This window comes from Oncorhynchus masou, chromosome 2, assembly GCF_036934945.1.
Source record: "Oncorhynchus masou masou isolate Uvic2021 chromosome 2, UVic_Omas_1.1, whole genome shotgun sequence".
In the NCBI taxonomy this organism is placed as follows: Eukaryota; Metazoa; Chordata; class Actinopteri; order Salmoniformes; family Salmonidae; genus Oncorhynchus; species Oncorhynchus masou.
The window spans coordinates 40,035,662-40,047,795 of record NC_088213.1 but is presented as its reverse complement, the minus strand read 5'-3'; the positions used below and the strand labels follow the sequence as shown (position 1 = coordinate 40,047,795).

The 12,134-nt window shown below is 44.3% G+C and overlaps 1 long non-coding RNA gene across 1 annotated transcript in view; it reads left to right on the top strand.

Annotated features, from left to right (window-relative positions):
- Positions 1-9,373, top strand: part of LOC135554120 (uncharacterized) — a 121,995-nt gene extending 112,622 nt beyond the window's left edge. Inside the window, exons 6-7 of the long non-coding RNA XR_010457654.1 lie at positions 8,645-8,812; positions 9,100-9,373. This is a non-coding gene — a long non-coding RNA (uncharacterized LOC135554120). The remainder of the gene's footprint in view (positions 1-8,644; positions 8,813-9,099) is intronic.
- The last annotated feature ends 2,761 nt before the right edge of the window (positions 9,374-12,134 follow it).

Here is a 12,134-nt window from a genome sequence, read left to right as displayed (position 1 = left end):
AAGGAAACAACATCTCCCCCCCCCCCCCCCCCCAATCCACATTGACGTGGCAGTAGTGGGGAATGTGGAATGTTTTAAGTTCCTCTGTGTACACATCACGAACAAACTGAAATGGTCCACCCACACAGACAGCGTGGTGAAGAAGGCGCACCAGCGCAAAAAATTTGGCATGTCACCTAAAACACTCACAAACCTTTACACGTGCACAATCGAGAGCATCCTGCCGGGCTGTATCACCGCCTGGTTCGGCAACTGCACCGCCCTCAAGCGCAAGGCTCTCCAGAGGGTAGTATGGTCTGCACAACGCATCACCGGGGGAAAACTACCTGCCCTCCAGGACACCTACAGCACCTGGTGTCACAGGAAGACCAAAAACATCATCAAGGACAACAACCACCTGAGCCACTGCCTGTTCACTCCACTATCATCCAGAAGGAGAGGTCAGTACAGGTGCATCAAGATTGAAAAACAGCTTTGATCTCAAGGCCATCAGACTGTTAAACAGCCATCATTAACATGTAGTGGCTGCTGTCAACATACAGACTCAAATCTCTGGTCACTTTAATAAATGGACTTAATAAAGGTATCATTTGTCACTTTAAATAACGCCACTTTAATAATGTTGACACATCCTACATTACTCATCTCATACGTATATACTGTTCTATACCATATTTAGCATCTTGCCTATGCCGCACGGCCATCGCTCATCCATATATTTATATGTACATATTCTTATTCATCCCTTTACATTTGTGTGTATAAGGTAGTTGTTGTGAATTTGTTAGATTACTTGTTAGATATTACTGCATTGTCGGAACTAGAAGCACAAGCATTTCGCTTCACTCGCATTTGCTAACCATGTGTATGTGACCAATAAAATTTGATTTGAAGTAGGCCCAAAACAAGTACTTAGACACCATTGAATGGCGTTCCAAATTAATTATCCTGTCCGGGTAACTAAAAACACCAGTCTTGCCCATCCTGCCAAACAACAGAAATAAAGAACACCAAGTAGGTGATATCTGATTCCCTCCACTCGTCAGACACACATATATTTGCTTGCATTGTCTTCTCTGTGCTCTGGGGTGTTACATTTGCTTGGTTGGGAAAAACAATCTGATTTGAAAACGACAATATGACTAATTCACCCCCCTTACTCCACCCTTTTAATTTACAATGCAAAGTATAAAAATAAACAGTGAGGACTCAATTTACCGTGGTTTTCACGCGGAACCCCTAATCCCCTCCCCTCCTCGTCTTCTGCTCGGAGACCTGGATTTTCCACTGGGAGGCTGTGGCCCCTTCTTGGGAGAGATAGGTGGGCAGAGTGGAGGGCCATTTCACACAGCACACAGCACCCCCAGGCCCCAAGCAGCCCTGCTCTGATACAGCGCACTAATCACACAAACAAGCAGGAAACTCTGGTGCACGCTGCTGTGGCAAAAACAAGCAACTTAAAGACAAACAAAAGAGAGTTGGTTAGACACGGATCTCCATGCAGAAACAGGACTTAGAGAACAAAGGGTGACATGAATAGGTGAGAAACAAACTGGGACGTGGTTGCTGCTGTGCCTCAAAGCCATTCTGAGGCTTAAACCCTCTCATCACCATCACTCTCTCCACAAGGGTTTCAGTTTTTATTGAATGACCAATGAAATGGAGACACATAGTCACTATTCCATACCGTTTTCCCTCTGTCTTCCTCTGTAGGCCTACCTTTCTCCATTTTCAAGGGCACAACAGTGTTACAATGGAAGACCACTGACAGCTGTTTACCTTGACGCTCAGCAGTGTTTTTGTTTTCCAAGTTAACCACGCAAAGTGGCGTCCTGAATCCCGGCTGATGTGAGTGAGCACACCAGACCTGTCTGATTCCTGGAACCCCTACCAGCTCCAAAACAAGCCTCCCTCCCTCCCCAGGAGCCTGCCGTCCACCCAGTGGGAGACTATCTACCTGCTGAACAGCCCCACGCTTCAGGGGGGCCGCGGTATGATGAGCCCCCCCCCCCATCACCACCCCCCACTTCACACAAAGCTAGGCTGACAGACTTTTGGAAGGGAGGAGATGACGGGGGGAGAGCGATCGTTAGTAAACAGAGAGAGAGGGATTGAGACAAGGGGATGACGGAGTGAGATGGATAAAGAGAGAATATACATTTAGAATGTGTTGCTGAACAATGATACTTTGTTATACAGAGCTCTGTTAGAGGGGTACAGCCTTGGAGGTAAAGATATACCTTGGACACTTTTTATGTGATGTTGTGAACACAAAACAAAGTTGCTGCAATACCCCAGTTTAAGCACGAACTCAAAAAACAAAACAAAAATGGTGCGTTTGCAGCCTGATTATAGTCCCCTATCTTCTTCAAAGTAGGGGGGATTTTCAAATTGACATTTCAAGAACAAACACAAAGCTCAATTGGGTGGCATACTTGTTCATTGTTCTTTTTAAGTTAAAACTTCTGTTCGTGTGGAAGTTAAGTCTTCCCGGGTAGCTTTTGTGCATGTATGTATGTGTGCTGCCTGTGTGTGTCTACAAAGCCCCATTCAGATGGACCTCAGTCCAACTTTTCTGGTGGCCCATGGCCACAACCAGAGCTCTAATAGTGCATGGGAGTCATACATGCAGCAGTGTGGCGCCCCCTTATCTGACGAGCCAGCACGGTAAGCTCGGATTAGCATCTATATCTGGGAAAGTGGACTTCTGCGTGGGACAATGGTGAGAGGAGGGCCCAGGAAGGATGGGAGATATGGGGATGGACAGAGATAGAGGGATGTCAGAAGGCCAATAGACTTGATAGAGAGATCGCTTTCATTCTGTCTTCAGTTGTTGTGTTTGCCTTCTCTCCTCCTTTTCTTTGAGCCATTTTGTCTTTTGGCCGCGTTGACAAAGTGCATGACGGCAGTATGTTGCCTACATTTGAAGGGGACTTTTTGGTGGTCTGTCTTGTGGACGACACTTCAAACCGCTGAAACATCACACTCATGGAGAGGGCTAAATGGCCCTGTTTTTGAAGTCTTTCTTTGAAATAAGCGAGGCAATCCCCTTGGCCCAGGGATCATATTCTATTTACATTCCCCTTGCCAATGACAGAGGCGACGCTGGCCAAATTCACAAAAGAAGATCCACATTGGAAAATCCGGCTAATCCCTGATTGAAAGTTCATGTGTTGGCTTCGATGTATAAGCTCTGGCAGATTTTCCCAGGAAAGAGGAATAAAAAACCCAATAAACTGGGATCTTTTGGTGAAAAGGAAGCCATTCTTCCAGGCATACATAGTCAATGTCAGTGGTCAATGCTCATTGTCCATTTTTTTAAAGAGAAACCTTTCAAACTTTTCAAATGCAGGAGATGTGCGTCTTACCCCTAGTAGAAGAGAGGTAATGTCTTCCACGAGGTATTGGAGGGAAACACAGTAGTCCAGCTCAAAGAGGCCACCAGGAGGTCAATGACAGTCCAGGACTGCTTGTCCACCTCCTCTTTTGTTATCTTTCTTTCTCTTTCTGTTCCTCTTTCTTCTTTTTTTCCTTTCATTCTCTCTGCGTCTCTCTATCGTGGTCTCTCTCTCTTTCCCTCTCTTCCAGAGGTGGTGGCTATGACTAGAGTGTGCGCAGATGGCTGGCCAGCTTGCCTTCAGGGGAAGGCTCCACAGTTTATTTAAACTTCTTGATTTTTCTTTTCTGTTCTTAGGCAAAACTTTGGCCCTGCAACTTTTGATGCCGCCTGGCGCGGCTTTATCTCGCCGTACATGTGAGGGATAGCGGGGTCCTCCGAGGAGCTGTGGTTGGAAGCTAAAATGCCCGGGCTCTATGGCTCTGTGTCCTGCTGCATCAATGAGGCCATCAGTGAAACGCACACATACAGTAGCCGACTCTAGCAGCTCTCCGAACCATGGGTCACTGGCGTGTTGTATGGACTTGAAGGAGGAGAGATTTGGGACTATAACTTCCCTCCCTCCCGTCTTCTTCTCTAAAGCACGGACTTACTGGTAGAATGGGAGGGAGGTCTCCCATTCTGAGGGGTTGGATTTGATGGACACATTGATGCTCTAAGCTGCTTTAGATAAGTTGAAGCCAGGATCTAAAGGCTCTGTCGGATTGTCAGAAATAGCAGCGTTTTAACAGTCCACATCATACAAATGTACTTGACAACTTGCAATGGACATCATTTCATTTCGCGATCGACATTTTGTTCCATGCTTATTACAGTGCTAAATTGTGGCTAATTTAATTCAATAGAAAAAGCAGGGTTAACAGACATACAGTGGTATTGATGTCTTCTATGGTGTTTGACCCCGTGACTGTGCTATATTACCACTCCACATACCATGCTTTGGAACTGAGTCATCCTCAATCGTGCTGCTTAATGGCTCGTTGTACTTAAAGCTACTTTACTAGACAAGTGCCACGGTCAACCATGGCCCTCCTGTGTAACAGATCAGTCAAGAAACTTGACCTGATTCTGCTAGCTCTGCTTTTGGTGTCCTTTCAGACCATGGAGTTAGTGCTAACTCTCATCTGGAATGAATGGTAGCCTCAGAGAAATGTAGGCATTTTCTCTGTGGCTGTTCTCTGTAACTACTGAGCTATGGAGGTAAGGGCACTTGCCTGGACATGTACTGTAGTATCAAATATTCCTTCACTATGTATTGTTAATTTTAAATGTCAATACCTGTATGTGTGCTGTGCACTAGCAAGTGTGTAATTCAATCTAAGGCTACTGCAATCTCTCTGTAAAGAAGACATAAGTAGACATGGCTCTGTGTGCCTGGTTTTTGTGAAATTACCGGAGGGTCATTATATTGTCTTGGATGATAGTGGTTTTAAATATTTTATTATAGTTTTATTGTGGTGGTTGTCTTGTGGAGGACGACTATATGGAAATTACATTCACCTTCACCTCTGACACTCACGAGCAATTACTCATAAAATTCTAATTATATGGAGAGATTATAACGTTTTTAAATATGATTGGAATATTTAATACACTTAAAAAGTTGTATGTGCCAGTACAGGACATATTTTATAGCATCATAATTAAGCTTAGAACGGATTTATCATCAACGTGCTTCAAGCATAACCTAATTCTAATTTTCATAAAACAGCTGTGAATAGTCTATATTAAACACATATTATGGTTATTTCATGTGGCCTTTTTTGTCCGTTTCTCAGACATATCCAAGTAGAGATAGCAGACCCACCTCTGAGGAAGTCGAGCACCCTTTTCAAATGTCAGAGTCGGAGTTGAAAATGATTTCAGACTTTGTCACCGGAATCAATTGAGAACGCATACAGAATCAGGAGCAAATTGGGCACCTGCGATAAGGCAAGACGTCCTTTCTCTCCCTAACGAAGAGCAGTGAAGCATGAGGTGTCCCAGGGTAAATAATAGACACATCTCTCCATTTCTTTCTCTTGCTCTCTCTCTCTCTCTTTTTCCTTCCTCTCTTTTGCGCTCTCTTTCGCCAGTCGGAGCTCCCGTGTGGGGCAGCGGCCTAAGGCACTGCATCTCAGCGCAAGAGGCGTCACTACAGTCCCTGGTACGAATCCAGGCTGTATCACATCGGGCTGTGATTGAGAGTCCCATAGGGAGATTCACAATTGGCCCAGCGTCGTCCGGGTTGGCCGTCATTGTAAATAAGAATTTGTTCTTAACTGACTTGCCTAGTTAAATAAAGGTTAAAGGCATTCTCTCTTCCTGTTCATCTTTCTCTCTAGGTGCCTCCCTCATCTCTCTCGCTCTCTCTCTCTCTGTACCTGTGTCTCTGTCCCTGTGCAATGTCCCAGCACTGAGAAACCTTAAAGGCAATCTTATTTGCCCGTTTGTGAAGCCTAAGAGGGAGTGCAAGTTTTCTGCGAGGGCACATAGAGGGTGCGGGAGTGATTACCCTTGCAGAATATAGAACAATATGAGCATGCAGTCAGTCGCTCCGTCTCTGTGGCTGGGCTCAGAGGTATTTTGCAGGTGCTGTAGAAAAGGACCCTTCTGCAGCAATGTGTCTTGTCTTGGATGGATCCTGACAAAGCCTCGTCTTTGGGTGCCAGATGGACCCATGCATTCCCCATACTCTTGCGCAGCTAAGACCTAGGCTTTTCTCCCCTTTTTTTTCGACAAAGGAAAAGCGCTTTGGCTGAAAGAAAACCACAGCTGAATGTTATGGTGCCTCTTCTTTTGCCAAGCTGATTTTACAATTCAAAGGACGAAGTGCACGGAGATGCTGTTTCGGCTGCGTGGTCGATACGCTTTTGATGCAAGTTTGAATTGGCAGATATATCTGCCACACTAATATTTCTCTACTCAGTGGGAAATCTTGATAAAATCCAGAACCGCACAGAAATGCTAAAACACAGCTTAGAGTGTTGTAGGAGCAGATCTTCTCCAGTCTAATTCCTATAAGGCCTAAATAGGGTGACAGCGTTGTCAGCGCAAAACGTGATCCTGCTGTATTCCGACTGATCACACGTCTGTGCAGCGTAATAAACAGACACACAAACACTCTCAGAGACACAAACGCACACAGGCGTTGCCATGAACGGACGGTCAAAACCAGCCATTTTCATTACAGCCAACCCAAGGTCCTTATTGCTCTCCTCTCTGCCTTTACAATGTGTACAGACAGTGTGCGTTGGAGGCAGACTGAAATAAACAGATCCGCCGATGGCTACTGCTCTATGAGCATGGTTAGTTCTCACTGTTTGGATTGCAACAAATCCCATTTCCCATAATCATGACCTTCAACATTATATGCAGTGCATTCGGAAAGTATTCAGACCACTTGACGTTTTTCCACATTCTGTTACGTTACAGCTTTATTCTAAAATTGGAACAATCAACAAAAAAATCCTCATCAATCTACACACAATACCCCATAAGGACAAAGTGAAAACAGGTTTTTAGAAATGTTAGCAAATGTATTAAACAAAAAAACAGAAATACCTGATTTGCATAAGTATTTAGACCCTTTGCAATTTTTTTATTTTTATTTTTATTTACCTTTATTTAACCAGGCAAGTCAGTTAAGAACAAATTCTTATTTTCAATGACGGCCTAGGAACAGTGGGTTAACTGCCGGTTCAGGGGCAGAACGACAGATTTGTACCTTGCCAGCTCGGGGGTTAGAACTTGCAACCTTCCCGTTACAAGTCCAACGCTCTAAACACTAGGCTACCCTACCACCCCGACTCAAAATTGAGCTCAGGTGCATCCTGTTTCCATTGTTGATCGTTGAGATGTTTCTACAACTTGACTGGAGTCCACCTCTGGTAAATTCAATTGTTTGGGGATGATTAGGAAAGGCACACACCTGTCTATATAAGGTCCCACAGTTGATAGTGCATGTCAGATCAAAAACCAAGCCATGAGGTCAAAGGAATTGTCCGTAGAGCTCCTGAGACAGGATTGTGTTGAGGCACAGATCTCGGGAAGGGTACCAAAAAATGTCTGCAGCATTGAAGGTCCCCAAGAACACAGTGTCCTCCATCATTCTTAAATGTAAGAAGTTTAGAACCACCAAGACTCTTTCTAGAGCTGCCCACCTAGCCAAACTGAGCAATCGGGGGAGAAGGGCCTTGGTCAGGGAGATGACCAAGAACCCGATGGTCACTCTGACAGAGATGAAAACCTGCTCCAGAGTGCTCAGAACCTCAGACTGGGATGAAGGTTCCCTTTCTCAGGACAAGTCTCAATGTCCTTGAGTGGCCCAGCCAGACCCCGGACTTGAACCTGATCGAACATCTCTGGAGAGACCTGACAAAAGCTGTAAAGCGATGCACCCCATCCAACCTGACAGAACTTCAGAGGATCTGCAGAGAAGAGCGGGAGAAACTCCCCAAATACAGGTGTGCCAAGCTTGAAGCGTCATACCCAAGATGTCACGCCCTGACCATAGAGAGCCATTGTTTCTCAATGGTGAAGTAGGTCAGGGCATGACTGGGGGTGGTCTAGTTTATTTATTTCTGTGTGGGGTTCTATTTTTGTTTTTCTACTTCGGTGATTTTGTATGATTCCCAATTAGAGGCAGCTGGTATCGTTCTCTCTAATTGGGGTCATATTTAGGTAGCTTTTTTCCACCTGTGTTTGTGGGATATTGTTCATGTGTAGTTGCATGTTAGCAATCCATTGTCGTCACGTTTCGTTTATTCTTTATTGTTTTGTTGTGTGGTTCACTTACTTCTAATAAAATATGTGGAACCCAGATCACGCTGCACGTTGGTCCTAATATGCCTCCAACGAACGTGACACGAGAAGACTCAAGGCTGGAATCATTGCCAAATGTACTTCAACAACGTACTGAGTAAAGGGTCTGAATACTTATGTAAATGTGTACATTTTGCTTTGTCATTATGGGCAATTGTGGGTAGATTGAGTGGGGGAAAAATCCATTTAATCAATTTTAGAATAAGGCTGTAACGTAACAAAATGTGGAAAAAGTCAACGGGTCTGAATGCTGAATTCCCGAATGCGCTGTATGATATGTGCTTGGAGGTTCCCTTCTCCCCAAACCATTGTTTAAAAACATTTCAACACATGACAACCCTAAAGCCCTCTGAGGGCCTGATGATATTGTTTTGTATGAGGTTGGTACATTTTAAGGTAGGCCCCATGTCCTCTCAAACAATGTCCTCTCTAACCCTATTACAGGGGCTGAGTCACTGGCTTACTGGGGCTCTCTCATGCCGTCCCTGGAAGGGGTGCGTCACCTGAGTGGGTTGATTCACTGATGTGGTCATCCTGTCTGGGTTGGCACCCCCCTTGGGTTGTGCCATGGCGGAGATCTTTGCGGGCTATACTCAGCTTTGTCTCAGGATGGTAAGTTGGTGGTTGAAGATATCCCTCTAGTGGTGTGGGGACTGTGCTTTGGCAAAGTGGGTGGGGTTATATCCTTCCTGTTTGGCCCTGTCCGGGGGTGTCCTCGGGTGGGGCCACAGTGTCTCCTGACCCCTCCTGTCTCAGCCTCCAGTATTTATGCTGCAGTAGTTTATGTGTCAGGGGGCTGGGGTCAGTTTGTTATATCTGGAGTACTTCTCCTGTCCAATTCGGTGTCCTGTGTGAATCTAAGTGTGCGTTCTCTAATTCTCTCCTTCTCTCTTTTGGAGGACCTGAGCCCTAGGACCATGCCCCAGGACTACCTGACATGATGACTCCTTGCTGTCCCCAGTCCACCTGGCCGTGCTGCTGCTCCAGTTTCAACTGTTCTACCTTATTATTATTCGACCATGCTGGTCATTTATGAACATTTGAACATCTTGGCCATGTTCTGTTATAATCTCCACCCGGCACAGCCGGAAGAGGACTGGCCACCCCACATATGCTCTCTCTAATTCTCTTTCTTTCTTTCTCTCGGAGGACATGAGCCCTAGGACCATGCCCCAGGACTACCTGACATGATGACTCCTTGCTGTCCCCAGTCCACCTGGCCGTGCTGCTGCTCCAGTTTCAACTGTTCTACCTTATTATTATTCGACCATGCTGGTCATTTATGAACATTTGAACATCTTGGCCATGTTCTGTTATAATCTCTACCCGGCACAGCCAGAAGAGGACTGGCCACCCCACATAGCCTGGTTCCTCTCTAGGTTTCTTCCTAGGTTTTGGCCTTTCTAGGGAGTTTTTCCTAACCACCGTGCTTCTACACCTGCATTGCTTGCTGTTTGGGGTTTTAGGCTGGGTTTCTGTACAACACTTTGAGATATCAGCTGATGTACGAAGGGCTATATAAATACATTTGATTTGATTTTGATTTGAAGTCATACCTGCCAGATTCAACCACTTCAACCGCAGTCCCCTATCTCACTCCTGTATCTCCCACTCCCACTCCCTAACCCCTGCCCACTCCTAGTTTAGTTATGGATTTGATCAGCACAATAATACATATTTGGTGTTTTAGAGAGCAAGAAGGAATATTGACGTGTGTAAATGTTTCAGCTAAACAGCTTCCACATCGGTCAACCAACTGCCACATCCATCAAGGTAAACCCACTTTAGTGAGTTCCACAGTGACAGGTTATCAGACAAGCGTGGTCACTCAGGCCCAAAGTCACAGCGTCGTATCAGCAGTGATGTGAATCACAGCCAAGGAGAGAGGGCCAGGCCGTCGCTGGGTTAATCTCTCTGTTTTTGTGCCTTAAACACCTTCCACTAAGCAGAGTCCCACGGTAGGCTACATTCTTTCAGTTAAAGAAAGAACATGTTAAGTATTATACTGAATACATAATTTGAGCTGAGTAACTCAGGCATAAAAGGCAGCTTAAATCACACTACCCATACAAACTCCCTCATTAATATTACAGGGACCCTTCTTTGAGTTCATTTCGTTTCTCAATTTTGAGTGAGGACAAACGTTGCAAGAGTAAGGAATTATAAGGTGTGCAAATCACATTTTAGGGTTCAGTGTACAAAGTAGCAGCTAAACTGCATTAACTTTTGTCCCGACATGACTTCTTCGACATTCAATGTTACGCTAATCTCTAGTTTCCCTATATGACTTCCTCCTGTTTCTAACCAACTGAAATACATGTGGTCCAAATGCTCCGTATAAGTGGCACGGTGTTGTTTCATAATGTTTCGATTTTTAGTATTGTCTTGTTCTGTGTGAAACAAAAACACATTCACATGGCTTTAATATGGGTTTTGTGATTAGCACTGTGTTTGAAATACTTTAAAATCTCTGTACCAGGGATAAACTGTATTTATGAAATAGTTTCTTTCTGGCTAGGTATTAAAAAAGCTGATCTGCTAGTCAGTGAAAGTAAGAAACTGATTTCACATTTTGCCTGCGGAAAAAGCCAACGGAAGATGGTAAAGAGTCTGTGAACATCCAATAATGGAGGCTGTAAGTTTAGGGGATAACTGTTTCAATGCTAATGTTGTCAACCTGGCTATTTTTCACATACAATATCCACCTGGAAGCGAAGTTTCTCTGGATGGAGGTTCATTATGCACAGATATGACTTATGTGCGATGTGAGGTTTTTAAATCAAGAAACTGAGAGGGGAGGCAAGAAATAGATGAAGAATGAGTGAGAGGAGAACGCGTTGGTTGGAAAAGAAAGGCTTATTGTTGCTAAAGTGTAGCAATACTTACTCATAACTTTTGGTTGGGAGAGATGGAGAGACTCGTCCAAGGGATAGGTCAAATGAGTTTAGAAGTATGCTGTATTCCTGGTGCTATTCAGTCCTATGTTTCTATCCTCTTCACATGGGGGAGGTAGACTGCCACACTTAACAAATGTAAAAGTATCAATGTTATTGATGTGTGTGTGTGTGTGTGTGTGTGTGTGTGTGTGTGTGTGTGTGTGTGTGTGTGTGTGTGTGTGTGTGTGTGTGTGTGTGTGTGTGTGTGCGAAAATTAATCAAAGCGGGGGTGATGATGAACAGTTTCTGTAGAATTCTGTCAAAGGTTAAGAGCTAGTTATTTTTAAGAATGACATGAATCTCGGAGAGACAGTGATTGCCTAAATGACCACTGTAATTACCAATTACTTCTTGAAGCAGAGAATATATTCACGGCATGTAGCCCGCTAAATACAGACAGGCATTAGCCCATTTACGTACAGTACTAATGCACATAATTTAGATCCTGAAAAGGGCAGATGGGAACACAATGGAAGATATAATAGATACCGTCTAATATCATTCCAAAAAGAATATTGGATTCATTGGAGATGAATATTACTTTGTGTCAGATTGTTTTCCATAAAACATTCCAAATATATTTCATCTCTCTCTCTCTCTCTCTCTCTTCTCATTTTGTAACCCACCATACTACTGTGATTATTAACATGGGTATCGCTATAGTGAGACCCAGCGAGACAGAGCAGATTACTGTTGTGTGTGTAACTGACCATTATCCTACTCTCTGCATTAAAAGACAATGGATATTAGACAAACTTCACAAAACTAGTGTTGAAGTCGGAAGCCCTCACACTAGTTACTGCATGTTGTTTAGTCTGTGGCATACAGCTAAGCAGTTCAACTTCTGTGCCGGAAAACAGACTGCAAATCAGAGAGAATGCATTGTAGTATCAAGACTCGTTTAGTTTTCTCTTTGTCAACCAACCACACTCCAAACCATTGAAGACAGTACGAGGAAAGTCAGACAAAAACAGAGAGCATAAAAGGGTGGGGGGGAG